Source organism: Rhinichthys klamathensis, unplaced genomic scaffold (genome assembly GCF_029890125.1).
Source record: "Rhinichthys klamathensis goyatoka isolate OS25496 unplaced genomic scaffold, OSU_Roscu_1.1 h1tg000165l_1, whole genome shotgun sequence".
Lineage (NCBI taxonomy): Eukaryota > Metazoa > Chordata > Actinopteri > Cypriniformes > Leuciscidae > Rhinichthys > Rhinichthys klamathensis.
This window is the reverse complement of record NW_026606697.1, coordinates 4,817,795-4,837,688: the sequence shown is the minus strand read 5'-3', so window position 1 is coordinate 4,837,688 and position 19,894 is coordinate 4,817,795.

Sequence of the window (19,894 nt, the reverse complement as noted above, 5' to 3'; positions counted from 1 at the left end):
TTCTTCTCCTTCAGGGAACGAGGGCTACATACGTAACCGAGAGATTCTCGCGTGTCAAGATCGGTTGAGCTTCTGTTTATGTTCACTGACAAGTGTTTATATGTAAATAATAGCCTAAATTTAATCTGTTCATCATATAACGTGAACGAGTCTCTTCAGAAAATTTGGACTATATTCATAGATTAGTTTTACGATCTCTTTATGAACTTTTTGAAGCATCAAAGTGGTAGTTGCATAGCTGTCAAGGGAGGGACAGAAATGGGTCAGGTTTTATTAAAAATATCTTCATTTGTGTTCTGAACAGAAGATGAACGAAATTCTTTGAAACCGACATGAGGGTGAGTAATTTTCAAACAGAATTTTTGGTTGAACTATCTCATTAATTCTGTCACGGAATAGTAAAATAGTGAAGCGAGGATTCAAGTGCAGGAATAAGGATATTTATTAAGTATAAAGAAACAAAACAAAACTACAAACAAAAACTCCCCATGGGGGAAAACGAGACAGGCATCTGGTAAAAACAGGAAACACAAGGGAACATAAACAACAAACCAGCACAGGACTGCAAGCACAGGGAGACTAAGGCAATGTTTACACGGAAACGATCTGAAGAGAAAACGCAAAAGTGGCGTTGCGTTATCACTTTTTATTCTGCGTTTAGACAAGCGTTATGGGTGGGAAATCTGCTTGCATATGGTGACGCAAAAGTGTGTGAAATTCGATGTGGTATGCACTCCAGGCGGCTAGGTGGCAATGTGAAGCACTGCCACACAACAACACTAAGTCCGCGCGCCTGCGTACAACCTTCCTTCTACTTCTCTCCCTAGTAGCGCGAAGTCAAAAGACATGGTGAAGCGAACAGCAAAAGCTGAGAATTTTGTCTGGACAGACGAGGAGGTGGAGTTATTGTTGTAATTGTTATTTCCCTGTACTGGCGCATGCCTGTGACGCGTACGCGTCAAAAGCCACCGTGAGCAGATTTGTGCCTTCACTGTCTAGCAGACTTTTGCGTTTTTACCCTTTAGACGGGAACGCAACGGTGGAGCGTTTTTAAGATTTCCACTCTGGAGGGTGGTTTCACTTTTTTGCGTTTTTAAGCCCCAAAAACGCTGTGTAAACGAAAGGCACATCTGATAAAATATTTTAACGTTTTCACCCGTGAGCGTTCTCGTGTAAACAGGGCCTAAATAGAGAACCAAACAAAAGAGGGTAATGAGGAAGGCAGGTGGGGCAAATTAATCAATAATCAGATAAGATGGGAGGGGCTAGACAATTGACAGGAGAGCACATGGCACAAGGAAATACATGACAAGCCATGTGCTCACAACACACCAGACTATACACAAACACATGACAAACCGGGAGTGTCAGAGCTCTGTCACCAAACCAAGATATAAAAAAGACAGAAGTGACATAACCCTGACAAATTCATTAATCCCAATAATCTCCTTTAAATCCTGCCTTTATTTTTGTATGGATGTATGCTACACAATGCATGACCACTTATTCTCAGGTGTATGTTTGAAAAAACAATAATAATAATCAAAATAATAATATACTTATAGTAAAGTACTCATATCCACCTTTTCCTCTCTTTATTATTAAATTACAATTTACTACATCAGCTATATAACTAAGCACATATCTCATTTACACAACATTGATGTTCTTCATTATTCATATACATGTATATTGTATATATTTACCAGATCATTACGCTCAAAGTGTTTACTTAATGCAAACAAATGAACAAAACTAACAAAGTTATATTTGAAGAAACTTTGCAAAGGACTACATTTGTATTAAACATATACAGTATGCCCCCACATTTTTATGGTTAACCTTTTCTAGTGAATGGCAATTTCTTTTTCTTGGAGAGAAAGAGAATGGATTGTATTACACTGCTTGGTCGCATTAGCCATAAATTGATGCCCGCTAGCAGGCAAAAAGTATATATTGACACATTTCCATGTATAATGTATAGGAAAAATTCCAGGCTATATGGAACAGATATGCAAACTAGAATCCCAGTGATCATTAAAAATGCCCTCTTTTTCTGGAGGTGCATCCCTTCCTTCTGTGTTTCACCAGGACTTGGTCTCAACAGGATCTTGAGCACTCCTAGACTACAAGTAGTGATCACCAACAGGCTGATTGCTAGGTAACAAGCGTAGACCTCAATTTGGGTGCGTGGATAGGTGAAAACAGAAAGACCTCCATAAACTACACTCAGCATCCAGACCAGTCCAGCACTAATATATCTGTGCTTCACAAAGGCTGGGTTGCGGTACATCGCTGGATGAGCCACAGCTATGTAGCGCTCAACACAAATCAAGCTGTTCATAAGGGGTCGTCCAACCAGGTAGCTTCCAGAAAATAACATAGCAATGAACATTGTGTGTTCATTGTCAATGTGATCGGTAACCATAATAACGCAATAAAGTACCATCGCAAAAACCTCTAGTGCAGAAAGGTTCATTGTAAAGATTTCTGAGGCTGCCAGACGTCCCCTAATTCCACTATTACTTGAGCCCAGCCAGAGGACCCAGATTTGGATGGGAAGGAGAACAATAAGGTCCAGTGCTATTACAGAAAGTTGAAGTGAATACCCTGGCTCTGTGCATGTGATCCCAAAAGAAGATGTTTGGTTCTTGGAGACAGTGCTGTTCATGTTTCTCTTCAAGTTAAATACGCAAGCGTTTCTAAAGGGCATAGAGAGATAATGGAATAGTAGTAATGAAAATACATTCCAATGTAAAACAACAAGACCAAGAAATGTATTCAGTAAATTACACTGACCTGATGTTGGAGAGATGAGAGTGATTCCAGTATCGTTCCTTCAGTGTCGATTCTCTCACGTTGGTTTCATCAAATATGACACATTTATTTGCATCTGTATCTGTGCTTTATGAAAGGAAAATATGCAAATATGGAATGAAAAGCAGGATTTTAACAACATGTGTTCATTTGAGTATGTGTTCACAGTTTTATATTGCAGAATTTGACTGTGAATATCATATTTACTGCTCTGATTTGTTAATGACAATAGGATTGATGTGTATTGTGTCCATGGACATTTCAATCAACAATTATTTGTATAGCGCTTTACAACAACCCTCAGATATCCAAAGTATTTCACATCAAAGATTAAAAATAAAACAACATATTCCATAAACAGAATAAACATATAAAACAGTAAAATCAGAAAATGTTGCATAGACAGACAAAGGAAAATGTCACACCACTACTGTGTATTAAAAGCCATTCTAAACAGGTAGGTAGGTTTTGAGTTTAGACCTAAAAAGTGTTAAATCTGTAATTGTGTAACTTGTTCCAGAGTCTCGGGGCAGCAACTGCAAAAGCCTGCTCACCCCATTGTTTAGATCTTGAACTTGGGACTTCTAAAACCAGTTGGTTTGAAGACCAAGGTTACAATCTCGGATAAATACTCCGGGGCCAGCCCATTTAGGGCCTTAAAAACAAACAATAACACCTTAAACTCGATTCTAAAACACACAGGGAGCCAATGTAAGGTGTAGAGAGTGATGTGTGCATGCCTAGATGTATTTGTTAAAAACCGAGCAGCAGGATTTTGCACAAGTTGAAGGCGTGAAATGGAGGCTTGGTTCAAACCAACATAAAGAGCATTACAGTAATCCAACCTTGAACTAATAAAAGCATGAATCGCCTTTTCTAAATCATGCCTGTTAAGGAAAGGCTTAACTTTAGCCAGGAGGTGAAGCTGGAAAAAAATCATTTTAAGAACATTGCTGATTTGCTTGTCAAATTTCATATTGCATTTAAAAGTAACCCCCAAATTTCTGACAGCTGGCTTAAGGTATTACACCAGAGTTCATAATTTGTTTTTACTCAAAATCTATTTGTTTTATCGATTTTGAGTAAAAACTGTGAATGTATTAGGGAAGTACTTGACTTTTTTGCCTTTACATTGCCGGTAAAACGTTTGTAATATTTTTTTTCTTTTCTTAAAGAAGTGTTTTATGCTCACCAAGGCTACAGTTGATGAAAAATACAGTAAACATAAATATTGTGAATTTTTTTATTTTAAAATGTAATTTATTCTTGTGATGGCACAGCATCATTACTCCAGTCTTCAGGGCGTAGCAAGCTGTGCAGGCGGCCAGGGCAGCGCCGACAGTTCAGGGGAACAGGGAGGCACGGCCTCTGAGACCATAATCAGGTATCTATTGCCCCTCCCCAAAATCTTCTTGGTATGAGACTCTGGAGTGGCGGCGGCCATCTCGGGACGAGACTCGGGAAAATCACAGACTGGGGAACAGCGGCGGCCATCTTGGGCAAGGGTTCGCGGGCTGAAGCCGATGTGGGTACTACTTCCCACAAACTCAAAATCACCGTGGCAACTATGACTATTGCTGTCTTTTCCAGAACTGACTCAGGCGCAGTGGCCATCTTGTCCGAAGACACAGGCACGACTGACATGACGTGAACAGTCTCTGGCTGGGCAGCAATAGTCGTCAAGCTTCTTCACGTCAACCCTGCCCAGCCAGAGACTGTTCATGTCAAGCTATACCTCTTGTCTCGTTAATTGAGTTGATTAACTGAATGTGCTCCTCTTGTGTTAATTAGGTTAATTATCTGAACATGCTCCTCCCGAACTTTGCAAATAAAACATCATTAATATACATGCTTGAAAAAGACAATGGCGTCCCCCTTTAGCCGATTTCTTTTAAATTTCTCACAGACCTCAAGATCCATGAGTCAAACAGGCCTAACGAGTTTCGTTTCGATCGGCCTCCGTTAACCTTGTCTAACAGGTGCTCATACTTCATTGGCCGATGGCGGCCGTGTTTTTCAAGATACATGAATGTTCTCATAGACCATCACCTCACCTTGGACAAAGACACTGCATGCCCGTTTTCAAGTCAATCGGTCTGACTGTTGTGTAGCTAAACTAGCTATAGCTATTTTTGTGTTTTTCTATTTCATTTTATAGTGCCACCAAGTGGCCAGTGGCCTCGTCCTTTTTCATGTAATCACAGACTAAGCTTGTACATAGGCTTGTACATTATTTTGACCATTAGATTGAAAGATCTGAAAAAGCCCATGCATCTACCCACTCATAGACCCTCTCCTCGAAGAAATCAGGACAGAAGTGGTTGAAAGTGGACAAAAGAGACAGATTAAAACACCAGGTGTAAACGTAAATGCTCCTCTCTCGTCTACTAGTGATCTTATCGACCAAAACTGTGGGGTCCCACAAGGGTCCATTTTGGGTCCCATCCTGTTCTCACTGTATATGCTCCCATTGGGAATGATTTTTAAGTATGGGTATTTCTTACCATCGTATGCAGATGACACTCAAGTGTACTTACAGTTGGATTGCAATGCCATACTCCTTAGGTGTCTGGAGGATTGTAAAGCTGTGGATGGCTGAAAATCTTGTTCAATTAAATGAAAACAAAACTGAAATGATTATTTTTGGTCGCACAGCTGGTAGCCAAATGGTAATTGATAACTTAGGCCCATGGAAGGGGTACCTGCAGAATCAAGTAGAGAACTGGGGAGTCATTTTTGACTCATTTTTGATCGACAGATAAAGACGGTGGTTCGTAATTGCTTCTTCCATTTAAGAGCAAAAGCCCAATTGAAACCAATTCTCTCAGCCAAAAGTGGAAAAAGTTGTCCACACTTATATGTTTTCCCGTCTAGATTATTGTAGTGCACTTTATGTTCGGGTCTGTCAAACATACGTTGCCCGCTTGCAGCAAGTACAAAATGCTGCTGCGAGGTTGTTAATGAATGCTGGTAAAACGGATCATGTTACTCAACCTAATCTTTTTTAGGTTGGCTACCAAAACATTTTAGGATACAGTATAAGAATCTGATATATGTTTTTAAAGCACTTCACGGACTGGCGCCAGAATTAATTTAAATACTTTTCCCTTGAAAAAATAAAGCAAGGGATTACTATTAATTTTTCTGTAATTTAATTACAGTTACTTCTGATGTAATTGAGCTAAATACTGTGTACACTGTTGAGCTAAATACTGTGTACACTGTTAGACTTTTCAAGTGTTTTTTACCGTAACTTACTGGCAACACTGTTGCCAGTAAGTTACTGTAATTAAGAGTTACAGTACCATACCGTATTTCAGTTTTACAGTAACTACGTGGTACTGTAATTGTGTAATACAGTGCATTACTGTAAAAATCAAGCTAATCAGTACACTACTGTAATTACTTTTATTTGTACTAAATATAAATTAGATTTCATAATTTTAATATAGAATTAATTTTTATTTTTATTCTACTTAAGTACTACTGACATTCAAATCAATTAGACAAAATTATACAATTATTATAATGAAATAGCACCCATTACATTCATAAAACTGCAGAATATAAATACATTAAGCAGTCAAAAAGGAAATGTCCAACACAGGGCAAAACACAGTTCTTATTATCAGACATGATCAATGTCTGACTGTCTACTCCTCCATCTTTTCCACAGCATAGGAGTAAAAGTCATCATCAAAATATTCTTTAAAAAGCCAACACAATGTTTTTGTCCACCTTTGTGAATAAATGAACTTCTCCAAAGATTGGTTCCTGTTCAGAACTTGACTGACAACATCAGAATGTTCCCTGGTCTGTATGCGTGTCCACAAACACAAATGTACTCAGTCCTTCAGAGGAGATCCTGGTTCCAACACTATATAAAACAGAGAGAGAGAGAGAGAGAGAGAGAGAGAGAGGAGAAAAATCCATTAGTTTTTTTCATACATTTCTATTATTATTTACTAAAACTTTAGAATATATAGCCTATTTGTAAATATCTTTTTGTCAATTGCATTTTCAAACATTTCAGATTAACTAAATTAAATTATGCCAGATTACATTTTAATACTTACATATCCTAAATTCTGTCCAAAAATGCTGAGATCCATAGAGAGAAAGACTGAAATCGATGTTTTAGCCCATTTCAGCTTGTCTGCAGTGAAGGGGTTCCTGTTGGAGACAAATACACACTAAGACACATGCAAGAAATCACTGAGTGATGATCGTTCTCCTTCCAGTAGTTAACCCACCTGTGCGCTGATACTAGGTCCTTCCTGGTCAGGTGGGACTGCAATGGTAGAGTCTTCTGCCTAATAAAATATAAAAATAATGTATATATATATATATATATAATCTTGAGTTATTAAAATACTAGATTTGGTATGAATGAATTAGTGAGAGTTTTACTGCAATGCTTACCTGGATACATTTAATCTGGTGAGACTGAACATAGAAAATGGTCCATCTTCTGATTGGTTAATTTTCTGTGTAATAAATCTAATGTTAGACATGATGCAAAGGTCACTTAGCCTATTTGATATAAAGTTAGCCAATTTTATAGAGATTTTATAAGATATTGTATGCTACCTACACAAGTGGTTCCAAAGCACTTATCACATAATGCTAATCATTTTAGCAAACTTATGTCAAAATATATTTATATATGATTTCAATTACAGTTTAAGCTTACCTCAGGAATCTTGCTAGACGTCACTGGCGCGAATTGGCGCTTTGTTGCAGTTGCCTTTTTAAACACACAAAATTGCAGTATATATCAAATTCCATTAAAAAAAAATATATATAATATGTTATAGTTTGCAATGCTAAAACTAGAAAGGTGTCCGCTGGCCATAAAACTTGTTAGCCAACATACAAGGTTATTTTCTCAACAGTAAGCCAACTCTGGCAACCAAGACAGAATTTCACATTAGTTTATTTCAATAATTCAATAATCTAACTGTAAATGCAGCCGTGTTTTTTTTTTGTATTTATTTTAAAATACGTACTTTTATTTTGACATGAGTAAAACCGGAAGGAAGGTCTGTTGTCTGTTGCGCAGTTAGCTACAGACAAGAGGTAAACGCGCACATGTGTCAGTGATGTTATCTTCTAGTTATTTCTTTATTGTTACTTCATTGTTTCATGGTGTTTTGCTATAACTGTGTGCAAGTTGAAGAATCGTATTTTGACTGTGAAGATTGCTTCTGGGGAATGACTCTGCCGTTGATTGCGAAGCAGGCTAAAGTGTTCTACGGTGTTAATAAACATCTGTTAAAGAGCATATTGCAGGTAAAAAAAAAAATCTAAATTAATATATAACCTTGTATGAAAATACCATATGAAAAGTTAATGCAGGATTTAAAATGTTTTAAAACGACATAAGGGCACTAATTTAGTAGATAAAGTGAGCGTTTCTTGGACTGCTCGTAAAAACGGCTTTTTTTTCAAAATCGCGTCATTTTACGTCACGCTAGGGAGCCTCTGAGGCTCAGTGCAGAGTAGGCTGGTATTCAGTGAGAGCGGCCGTGAGTCAGTGTGTTTTCGGTAGTTTTTGTATTTTAATTTATCATCGTCATGGTAAATTATTGTTTGTGGAGGTTGCAAAAACTCCGGCCTGTCAGGACATCGAGTCCACAGGTTTCCATAACAAGAAAAGGGACGGTGTTGTTGTATATCTTTCGTGCCTGGTGCGGTTTATGCAGTTTGTGCAGGTGAAGAGACAGGATTTCTCTTCCGCATCGGCTTCGAGAAACGCGGTCGTGTGTAGCGTTCACTTCAGATCGGAGGATTATCATCCCGGCGATATGATGGAGTTCAAAATGGGATGCCGAAGCAAAAATATTGATCGTCTAATACTGTACCAATGGCATGAAATAGTGTGATATATAGGTAGTCATGCCCTAAATAGAGGCAACTTGTAATTGAAAAACAAAATTACTCAGGTTGTTTAAATATTCAAATCTTTAATTTTCTATTTATGTTATAACTCAGGTGAAAAATATGTATTAAAAATGTACTTGGGTATGTTTTTAGTACAATAGAAATATACTCAAGTATAGTTTTTATACATTTAATAGTATAAATCTACCCTAAAAATACGAATGTCTGCTGGCCTGATATACGATGGTAATAATCTGTACAATATTGTGAGCACAGTGTCGTTAGCGAACGTGTATATCTATAAGCACGTCTCTCACCAAGACACCTGTCCTGTTCTCCACTGGTTCTCACACCACAACTCATGGTGTCTCTGACCGTTCTGTCTGACATTAGTCCTGGCCTGTCCCTGCTCTCTTGGCACCATAGCAGGCTCATAACAGGCTCATAATTGTATGGCTGTGGTCCGTCATACGAGTAAGTACTTCCTCAGCGTCCGAAATGTCATTGCGATCCATTGTTTTCCTGTTGTTTGAATCAACCGCTCTCCCGCCCGTTATGTCACGCCCGCCACGCCCATTTTCAGACGCGGAAGTAAAATTTTCTCACAAAAACGACTCCAGAAGCGTCTGTAGCGTATTTATAAGTATATTTTAAGGAAAATCTAGTTCCTACATTATTTTTCTATACATTGACTCGTTGGGTCCTCTAACCTGCAATATGCCCTTTAAGGAAACCGGAGTCTCGCATTCGATCAATGGGCGGCACAGTAGAACACTTCTGCATCGGGGAAGGCTCCGAGCGGGTGAAAACGGACTAGCTGCAGGCCACGTGCGGTAAAGGAGAGGCCACGTGAACTGTTCGTGTGAATCCAAAGGGCAAGCGGACAAGGCTACACAAGCAAGCACGTCGACGAGAGTGTCTTGAAAGTAGCGCAAGTACTGCCATTATAGCTCACGAACATTTAATTTGCAGACTGATCTCATGAAATGGCGTATGTATGACACGCCAATTCGTATTTTCATTTTTGGCGTGCTATCAACACGCATAATCGCTTTTCAGAGTGTTTATCAACGCCTTTGACTTAATGTTATATTACTGTATTATGTATATATAAATATATGACCTACCCCAACCCCGTCCCTAAACATACCCGTCACTGGGGTTAATACCATTTATGAGTCTTCTCCTACCATCCTAGGAAAAGAAATATCGCTCCACAGATGTAGATATAGATTTTGCTTCGTTTCGCTCGGACATTTAACGGCGTACACATACACGCGGAATCACTCGGACAAATTTTAATGGCGTAGACATACACGCAAAAGATTTCGGCGTGGACATACACGCGGATAGCTCAAAATGCGTATAGATAACACGCCACTTGAATTGAAAGTGGCGTGTATGTTTACGCAAAGTCATGATGTCATGTTGTAATTTGTGTTTTTCCTTAAAGCAGTTTTAGACATTATTTTTCCTGCAGTTGGTTATCTAAGAATCAAAGAAACTAAGTAGATAAACGTAACCATTCTCCCAGTTGAATCTAAGATGGTTTAAGTTAATATCAAAGTATTGTGCATACAAGTGAATTTTCATATGTAGTCAAGAGGTGTATTTATTTTTACACTGTTAATTGCCTTTTATTACTCGGTCATTTAAGTGTGTTATTATGAAACTGTAGTGTTTAGTGTGCAGTTTTCAGAGGTTAAGGTAATCAAAGAGATTTATATTTACATTTCATTTTTCAACATTTCATGTTATTTTATATTTGCACACATTAGAGTTTAGAATACATTTATTCAAATTTCGACATTTAACCCTCAGAGCCCGACGGCATCGTCCACGACGTCACACGGCACCTCCGATAAATATTTATATAATTTGATGAAAGTTTTATCGATTTTCTTACCGTTTTTTCCAGCAGAAAGCTAACGAGCTAGCCATCACAGGTGGTGTCTTTGGTGTCTTTCTAGCCTTTACAGAAGGTTTTCTATCCAGCCTGGAACTTGTGCATCCTTTCGGAGTTTTTCAGCAATAAATCCAAACGCTTATATCCAAGTATGAGCCTCTTGATGTCCATAATTTATAAATATTCCGTCATTTTTGCCGCTAGCTCGATGCAAGCTGCCATTTTGGATATCACGTGATGTTTTCACGTGATGGTTGTTGACCAATTACAGACTGATCCGTCGTAAACATTGGTGTGCGTCACGAACGCACGAACCAAGCTCTGATATTATTGTGGAGAGAGAGACGCACAAAGAGACGCGCGTTTCACAGAGAAACACAAAGAAAAATGGATGTAAATCAGCGCTGGCATTTTTTGATGCCATGCAGGATGATGGATTTTCAGGAGAACAGAGCTTTTTGACCGATGAGGAACTAGATTAGTGATGTGGCCCTCTTTGTGATTGCTGATAGGAACTGTTTTGGCTTGGCACCAGTGAATTTCATGAGGCCCAAAACGCCTGGAATTCTTTTGGAAAAATGTAAATAGTTTTGGTTCTGTACAAGTTATAATGTTTATTCCTGTGCTCCAGGACTCCAAAGACATGAACAAACTGTTTTCCAGAGGAAATTTGCTTAGCTTTTTTTTATTTGTGTGTGATTTCAAAAAATTCAATTTCCGATTTATTTTTTCATTTGTCTTTGTGGTCCCATAACTTATTTTACATTCAGGTGACATCAATGCAACACAAATATGCTGAAAGTTAAATTTGTCCTGAAAAAAAAAGAGGTGTGTCAATTGTCTGTGCACAAAAGGGTTGATGTTTTACAAGCTTTTTTAGTGAATAACACCAGACGGAAAATTTATTGTAAAAATACCCTTAGGTCTCTGAGGGTTAAAGCTGTACATTCAATATGTCACACTCAAAAGAATACACTTTTCCTCCAACTGAAAAGGTCAGTCACGGAGACCTTCAAGAAGACAGTGACACAGAGCAAATGACCCTATCACAGCAAGCTGACACTGATAAGCAGGTTGAAGACACAGCGCAGGACTCACAATCTCAGGTTGGTGAGGATGCCTCCTGTAATTAGGAAATCTGGACGTACACAAAAGCTCACTGAAAAGGGAAAGGCTCTGTTAGATGACAAAACGAAGGATCTAAATGCGAGTTTTGTAAAGATGTACAGAAGGTGGAAGTATCACATCAATGGTTTAAAACGGTCCATTAAGAATAATGATGCTGATGATCTGATTGGTGAGATTGTAAATGCAATCAATACCATCCAAGTTGACATGGACAATACTTACCTCAAATTAAGAGCCATTTCAAGTCCTGAACCTGACATTCGAAGAATGAATGATACATGCCAGGCATTCACTAGGATTGCAAATACAAATGTTCAACATTTCCGCAGTGGTGATGATTCAGAATTCATATCTTGGCCTGATGCTAAGTCAGTGTTTGACAGCACAGTGTCTAGTGTTTCCTCAGTTCAAACCGCTAAGTCAAATGCTTCTTCCAAAGTATCCAGACACTCTACCATCCTGTCCCTTAATGCAAAACAAGCGGCAGCTGAAGTTGTAGCTTCGCAAGAGGTGATAAAGATAACAAATGCACAACGTCAGCAGAAAGAAGAAATTCAAAGACTTGAGGTGGAAGACCAAATCTTGAAGGCTGAAAGAGAAGCTAAAGAAAGGGAAATTGAAGCAGAAAGTGCTAAAAAAGAGCTCAGTTTATAGCAGAAAGTGCTGATAGAAAAATGAAGCTGGAAGGGAAAAGAAGAGAAGTAGAACGGCTAGAAGAACTTAAAGGGCATGTTGCAGCTCAAGCAAGACTGCAGGTTTATTCAGAATCTGTCGATCCACCACTTGCACTTAACCCTTTAATGGATCCATTTTTTCCCTCCTATCAAGCACCAGTCTCCCAAGCTCTTCCTGCGCAACAAGCCAAGTCCAGTCAAGTCCATCACCCACATGAGGTCACAGCCACTAAAAACTCTATCCCATATCCCTCATGCTTTGCTCCACAGCCAGCCACATTTTCTCAAGTCCCTGTAAGTCAAGTCATCACTCCAACTGCACTTCCACTTATGCAACAAGCACCAACCACTCAAGCTCTGTTTTCTTCTCATGAAACTTCCAATGATCTTGTGAAAACTCTAGCTGAAGCAATCACAGCTAATCGATTTCCAATTCCAGAACCTGAAGTTTTCAAAGGAGATCCTCTCAAGTACAATGATTGGAAGCTTTCCTTCGTTACTCTGATTGATCGCAAGAACCTGCTAACTCAAGAAAAGCTCTTCTTTCTACGCAGGTATGTTGGCGGCTCAGCCAAGAGAGCTATTGAAGGCCATTTCCTTGTAGGAACAGAAGCAGCTTATCGTGCTGCCTGGAATATACTTGAAGAAAGATTTGGTAATCCATTCATAGTTGCCAAGTCATATCGTGACAAGATACATGCATGGCATAAAATTAGCCCCAAAGACAGTGAAAATCTTTGTGAGTTTGTTGATTTCTTGAGCAGTGTTGAAGCAGCTATGCCATATGTTCAAGGTCTACAAACTCTCAACGACTGTGTGGAAAACCAAAGGATTACTGTCAAGCTCCCGGATTGGTTGAGCTCACGCTGGAATAGAGAAGCCACAATTTATGAAGATGGACACCAAATGTTCCCTGACTTCAGATACTTCGTAAGATTTCTCAACATGGAGGCTCGAATTGCATGTAACCCCATCACATCATTATATGCGGTGAAGCCAACTGAACAAGAAAGATCAAAGCCAACCGAACGAGAACAGTTTAAGTATCAACGAAATCAGAACTTGAGTGCTAAGACTTTTACCATTAATACAAGTGAGAAGACAAGCATCACATGCATGTTTTGCAAGAGGAAAGGCCATACTCTCCATAGGTGTCTCAAGATTAGGGAAAAACCAGTTGAAGAAAGAGTTAAGTTTGTACAACTGGAGAAATTATGTTTTGGCTGCCTTAGGATCGGCCATAACTCAAGAGCTTGTACATCCAGGAGTGTGTGTGACTTATGTGGAAAACGTCACCCCACTTGCCTACATCAAGATCGTGAGAAGAAAGACCAAGAGCAAGGAAACAAGAACCAACAGTCTGAACCAATTGAAATACAACAAGCTACCTCTAATCGAGTTGTTTAAGAGAAGAGCAGCACACTTCATCTATCGTTCCAGTCTATGTCTCCACGACAATGGAACCAGACAAGGAAGTTTTAGTGTATGCTTTACTTGATAGTCAGAGCGACACCACCTTCATTCTGAAGGATGTAGCTGTAACATTGGGTGCCAAGAAAGAGCCAGTAAAACTCAAAGTGTCCACGATTACATCAAAAACAAAGGTGGTGAATAGCCAAAAGGTGCAAGGACTACAGGTAAGAGGCATCAGCTCTGACACTAAAATCAAACTCCCAACAACTTATACCAGAGATTACATACCAGCAAACAGATCCCATATACCCACAAGTACAACTGCAAGATCCTGGCCTCACTTAGAGCATTTGGCGGATGAGATGTCTCCTGAGCTCTACTGTGAAGTAGGATTGTTAATCGGCTATAACTGTCCACAAGCCTTACTTCCCAGAGAGGTCATCATGGGCAACGAAGCCCAGCCATATGCACAAAGGTCTGTGTTGGGTTGGAGCATTATCGGCTACAGCGGCACTGTAATTGACTATGCTGATGAGGATGAAATCGGTGTGAGTCACCGTGTCATCATAAAGAAAGTTCAGCCAGCTACTAAGCCCTCTTCTGAGCTCAAGTCTGAGGTCCATTTTGTTTATAGGACTCAAGTCAAGGAAATGATCACTCCAGCAGATATACTCAAGGTCTTTGAGTCAGATTTTACTGAGAAGTTCAGTGAAGAAGCTCTAATCTCACAAGAAGATATTAAGTTCTTAGTGAAGCTAAAAGAAGGAATCAAGCAAAAGGCAAATGGGCATTACGAAATGCCATTGCCTTTCAAGGAAGAGAGGCCAAGTCTACCAAACAACAAGGTGTGTGCAGAACATAGACTCAGATGTCTGGGGAAACGTCTTAAGAAAGACTATCAATATCACAAGGATTATGTGGCTTTTATGGAGGAAGTAATAGCAAGAGGTGATGCTGAAAGGGTTCCAGAGTCAGAGGTAATCAATCAGAACACGTGGTATATCCCTCACCATGGGGTTTACCACCCCCAAAAGCCAAGAAAGATTCGCGTGGTATTTGATTGTTCAGCTAAGTTTCAGAATACATCACTGAATGAGCATCTACTCACCGGGCCAGACCTTACAAATACCCTTGTAGGGGTCTTGTGCCGTTTCCGCAAAGGACAAGTAGCCATCATGTGTGATGTAGAGCGGATGTTCCATCAATTTCATGTTGCACCAAGGGATCAAGACTACCTCAGATTTTTGTGGTGGGAAAGAGGCAATATGGAAGCTCCACCGTCAGTGTTCCGCATGAGGGTTCACTTGTTCGGTGCTGCATCGTCACCTGAATGCGCAAACTTTGGGCTCAAACACCTGGCTGCAGAAGGAGAAGGCAAGTTCAGGGAAGCTACTGTAAGGTTTATACAACGCAACTTTTATGTTGACGATGGATTAACAAGTTTGGACAGTGAAGAAGAAGCTATCAAGCTTGTTAGAGAAGCAAGAGACCTCTGCAGCACCGGTAAACTCCGCTTACACAAGTTCATCACCAATAACAAGAAGGTTCTTGCCACAATTCCAAAGCAAGAACTTGCTGAAGTTGTAGCGGACCTGGACATGGCCTTGGGTGAGCACAAGATAGAACGGGCTCTTGGGGTCCAATGGTGCATTAGCTCGGATAAGTTCCAGTTCAAAGTGAAGGTAAAAGAGCATCCTTTTACCAGAAGAGGAGTACTGTCAACAGTGGCCTCAATTTTTGATCCACTTGGATTTGTGGCACCTATTCTTTTGAAAGGTAAACAGATACTACAAAGGATGTGCCAGGAAAAGGTAGGATGGGATGACCCACTTCCTGACGACCTTAGGCCGCATTGGGAAGCATGGGTCCAAGACCTTCATAGTCTGTCATCGGTAGGGTTGGGTACCGAAACTCGGTGCCAATAGGGAACCGGTTCCGACGTAAACGGTAGTAACCAGACCGAATAAGAACGAAAATTTCGGTGCCTGATTTCGGTGCCTAACTTCATTATGCACACACGCACACACACACACACACACACACAATGTCTCTCGCTCTCTCCCTCTCCGCCGTGCGTGTGCTACACAGTTTGGAGCACAGTTTCTTCTTTCTCGCATGCGCGCTCTTTCTCGCAAGGTTTGGCTGCATTTCACGTGTAAAATTACGCGTCAGAACGCCCTCTGGGTGTGCCGATAGTCTGAATCCCATATAGAATCAAGCCAATTCATTGGCTGATGGCGCGGGCGCCGCATCGACGCACATCGACATTACGTCGTCATATGTTGGCGCGCGCGCCATCTGCTCCTCTGATTTCTCAGCCGAAAAAGGAAGCTGGTCGGCAGCGCGAGGAGCTTGGCAGCGTCCCGTTCCCTATTGAGAGAACATAGGTTACACCAGTAACCAGAGATGTTCTCTTTCATAGGTTCACTCAGCGCTGCGTAGCTAAGAAGCAGTGGATTTGTATTTGTAAGCTGCTGTATCACGTGCCGTTTGAACTGACGCGCTACAGCGATCTGTCACATTTCAAAGAGCCAAAACGTTATTTATTGTGTGAATCTCGTAAAAATATTGACAGAATCTGACAGCTGTGGATTTGTTCCATATCAAAATAAGTAACCTTCTCTGTCTTGTCTGTCGGTGTCAGTGTACTCTTTGTCCGCGATTTCTCTGTGTGAAAAGGGTCATTTGCGTGAGTCTCACGGACAATGCGTGAGAGTTGGCAGCTCTGCTAGTAATCTCTCTTAATCTCCAGTATTATTACATTGTTTGATACAATATTGTTTCATTTGATATTATGTAAATATGAATTTTTATTTTATATTGGTCTTATTATTACCATATGTTACTTGTATTTATATTGTTTAAAGATTTAAGTTAATATTGTGTCCAGTTTGGCCCTGTAAATTAAAGGGTATTATTTTTTGATAAAGTGTGTGCGGTTTCATTTTCTTAAGTACCGATTTAAGAACCGTTTAAGCACCGGAACCGTTTAAAAAATACCGAGTAGGTACTGGAATCGGATAAAACCCAAACGATACCCAACCCTAGTCATCGGTAGAGATACCACGGCATTACATACCATTGGCAGCCAAGGATGTTCGTCAGTGTGAACTTCACCATTTCTCCGATGCCAGTGTCTCTGGCTATGGAATGTGTTCTTACCTTAGAGTTGTTTCGAAGTCTGGAGAAGTCCATTGCGCTCTTGTTATGGGGAAGGCAAGGGTTGCGCCAACTAAGATAACAACTATCCCAAGGCTGGAACTCTCAGCTGCGGTCGTGGCCACAAGGACAAGTGATCTGCTAAGGAAAGAAATGGAGATTAAGGACTGCAAGAATACTTTTGGACTGATTCCAAAGTCGTTCTTGGTTATATTAACAATGATGAACGGCGATTTCATGTATTCGTAGCCAATCGGATTCAGCAGATTAAGTCGAGCACAGATCCAAGTCAGTGGCAATATGTTGCATCTGAAAGTAACCCGGCTGACCATGCCTCACGCGGGCTCAAAGCAAAGGAGCTTGTAGAGTCTAACTGGTTCTCAGGACCTAGTTTCTTGTGGCAAAAGGACCTCCATAAAGAAGAGATTAAGGTGGAAGAACTCAATGAAGACGACCCAGAATTAAGAAGAGCACATGTTCACGCAACGAAAGCAAACGAGGAAAGGTCCCTATCAGACCGACTTCAGAAGTTTTCAGACTGGAAGAGAGTCGTAAGAGCCATAGCAAGACTTAAGCGTCTTGCAAAGGAGGTGAAAGGTCTTAAAACAAGATCCAATGAAGTTACGACACTTGATGAAAGAATGGATGCTGAACAATTCATAATCCGTGCAGTTCAAGAAGAAGCGTTCAAGGATGAAATCAAGGCTCTTAAACAAAAGGATGATGTACAAAGGAGCAAGTCAACCAAACTGCATAAGTTGAACCCCTTAATGGACAGCCAAGATATCCTGAGGGTGGGAGGTAGATTGACACAAGCAACACTTCACCCTCATGTTAAACACCCAGCTATCCTTCCCAAAGGACATCATGTGTCTCGATTGTTGATAAAACACTATCATGAGAAGGTGAAGCATCAGGGTCGTGGAATGACCATCAATGAACTACGCTCCAGTGGGATTTGGATCCTGGGATGTAGTAGTGAAGTGTCATCACTCATTTTCAAGTGCATCAAATGCAGGAAGCTCAGAAGGTGTAGTCAAGAACAAAAAATGGCCGACCTTCCACCAGAGAGAATGAAAGCTACTCCTCCATTTACTTATAGTGGTATGGATTGCTTCGGACCATTCTATGTTAAAGATGGAAGAAAAGACCTGAAGAGATATGGGCTTCTATTCACCTGCATGTGTTCACGTGCCATCCACATTGAGGTACTGGATGACCTTTCCACTGATGCCTTCCTGAATGCGTTGCGCTGTTTTATTGCCATAAGAGGCAATGTAAGCCAGCTTCAAAGTGATCAAGGCACAAACTTTGTGGGAGCACGCAATGAATTCCAAGAATTAATGAAAGGGATGGAGCGAGAACGTGTGAAAGAGCTAGGATGCAACTTTGTCATGAACCCACCTGCTTCCAGTCACATGGGCGGCGTCTGGGAGAGGCAGATTCGGACCGTGAGAAGTGTCCTCACATCTATCCTAGACCAGTCTGCTGGAAGATTAGACAGCTCTTCATTAAGAACATTCCTGTACGAAGTGATGGCTATAGTGAATAGTCGACCATTGACCACAGAATATCTCAATGATCCATCAGGACCTGAACCCCTAACGCCAAACAACATATTGACAATGAAATCGTCAATAATCGCTCCACCACCTGGTGAGTTTGTAAGGGAAGATCTCTATCTGCAGAAAAGATGGAAGAGAGTACAGTTCTTGTCCAATGAATTTTGGACCAGGTGGAGAAAGGAGTATTTGCTGAATCTGCAGCAGAGGAGCAAATGGAACAAGGAAAGGAGAAATGCTAAAGTGAATGACATTGTCCTGTTGCAAGATGATGGCTCACCAAGAAATCAGTGGAAGATGGCGAAGGTAGTTGAAGTCTTCCAAGGAGCTGACAGAAGAGTCCGAAAACTCAAGCTGTTACTTAGTGACACAACACTAGACAGTAAGGGTACACGCTCAAATAAGCCACTTTACTTAGAAAGGTCAATACACAAAACAGTATTATTGCTTGAGGCTGAGTAAGTAGGTTAGTTCTTCAATATCATTGTTTTTGTTTATTCTTGAAGGTATATGTGTGTTTACATAAATGTTTTACAAGATTCTGTTAACAATGTTGCAATGTGAATCACACAATGTGTGATGGTGGGAGTGTAAATGCAGCCGTGTTTTTTTTTGTATTTATTTTAAAATACGTACTTTTATTTTGACATGAGTAAAACCGGAAGGAAGGTCTGTTGTCTGTTGCGCAGTGAGCTACAGACAAGAGGTAAACGCGCACATGTGTCAGTGATGTTATCTTCTAGTTATTTCTTTATTGTTACTTCATTGTTTCATGGTGTTTTGCTATAACTGTGTGCAAGTTGAAGAATCGTATTTTGACTGTGAAGATTGCTTCTGGGGAATGACTCTGCCGTTGATTGAGAAGCAGGCTAAAGTGTTTTACGGTGTTGATAAACATCTGTTAAGGAAACCGGAGTCTCGCATTCGATCAATGGGCGGCACACTAACAATTCAATTCAATAATCTAACAAAGTCTGTAAAATGAAACGTTAGCGCAGTTTACCGTGGTAAAGTTCGTTACTGCCATGTTGACGAGTAGCCTAACTGTTAGGCCTATAATGTTAAACTAGCGTGCACAAACCTCTCAACACACACAGAATGTTTTTTACCTTGCTTTCTGGACTCTCTCTCGGTGAAGTGAATTCCGTCTCTTCCCCGGGCCAGACACGAACGGCGCAGTCCAACAAAAGACAGTCAGAACCCAGTGATATTAGGCTACACTGGATGCTCCGGCACGACACGACAAATCCCAGACAGTGTAGCTAATGCGCTGTTATATTTCTGACGTACGGTTCTCCGAGTCCAAGCGCTGCAGTAATGGTCCGTTCGCTTCAATGTGTCCAATATAGAAA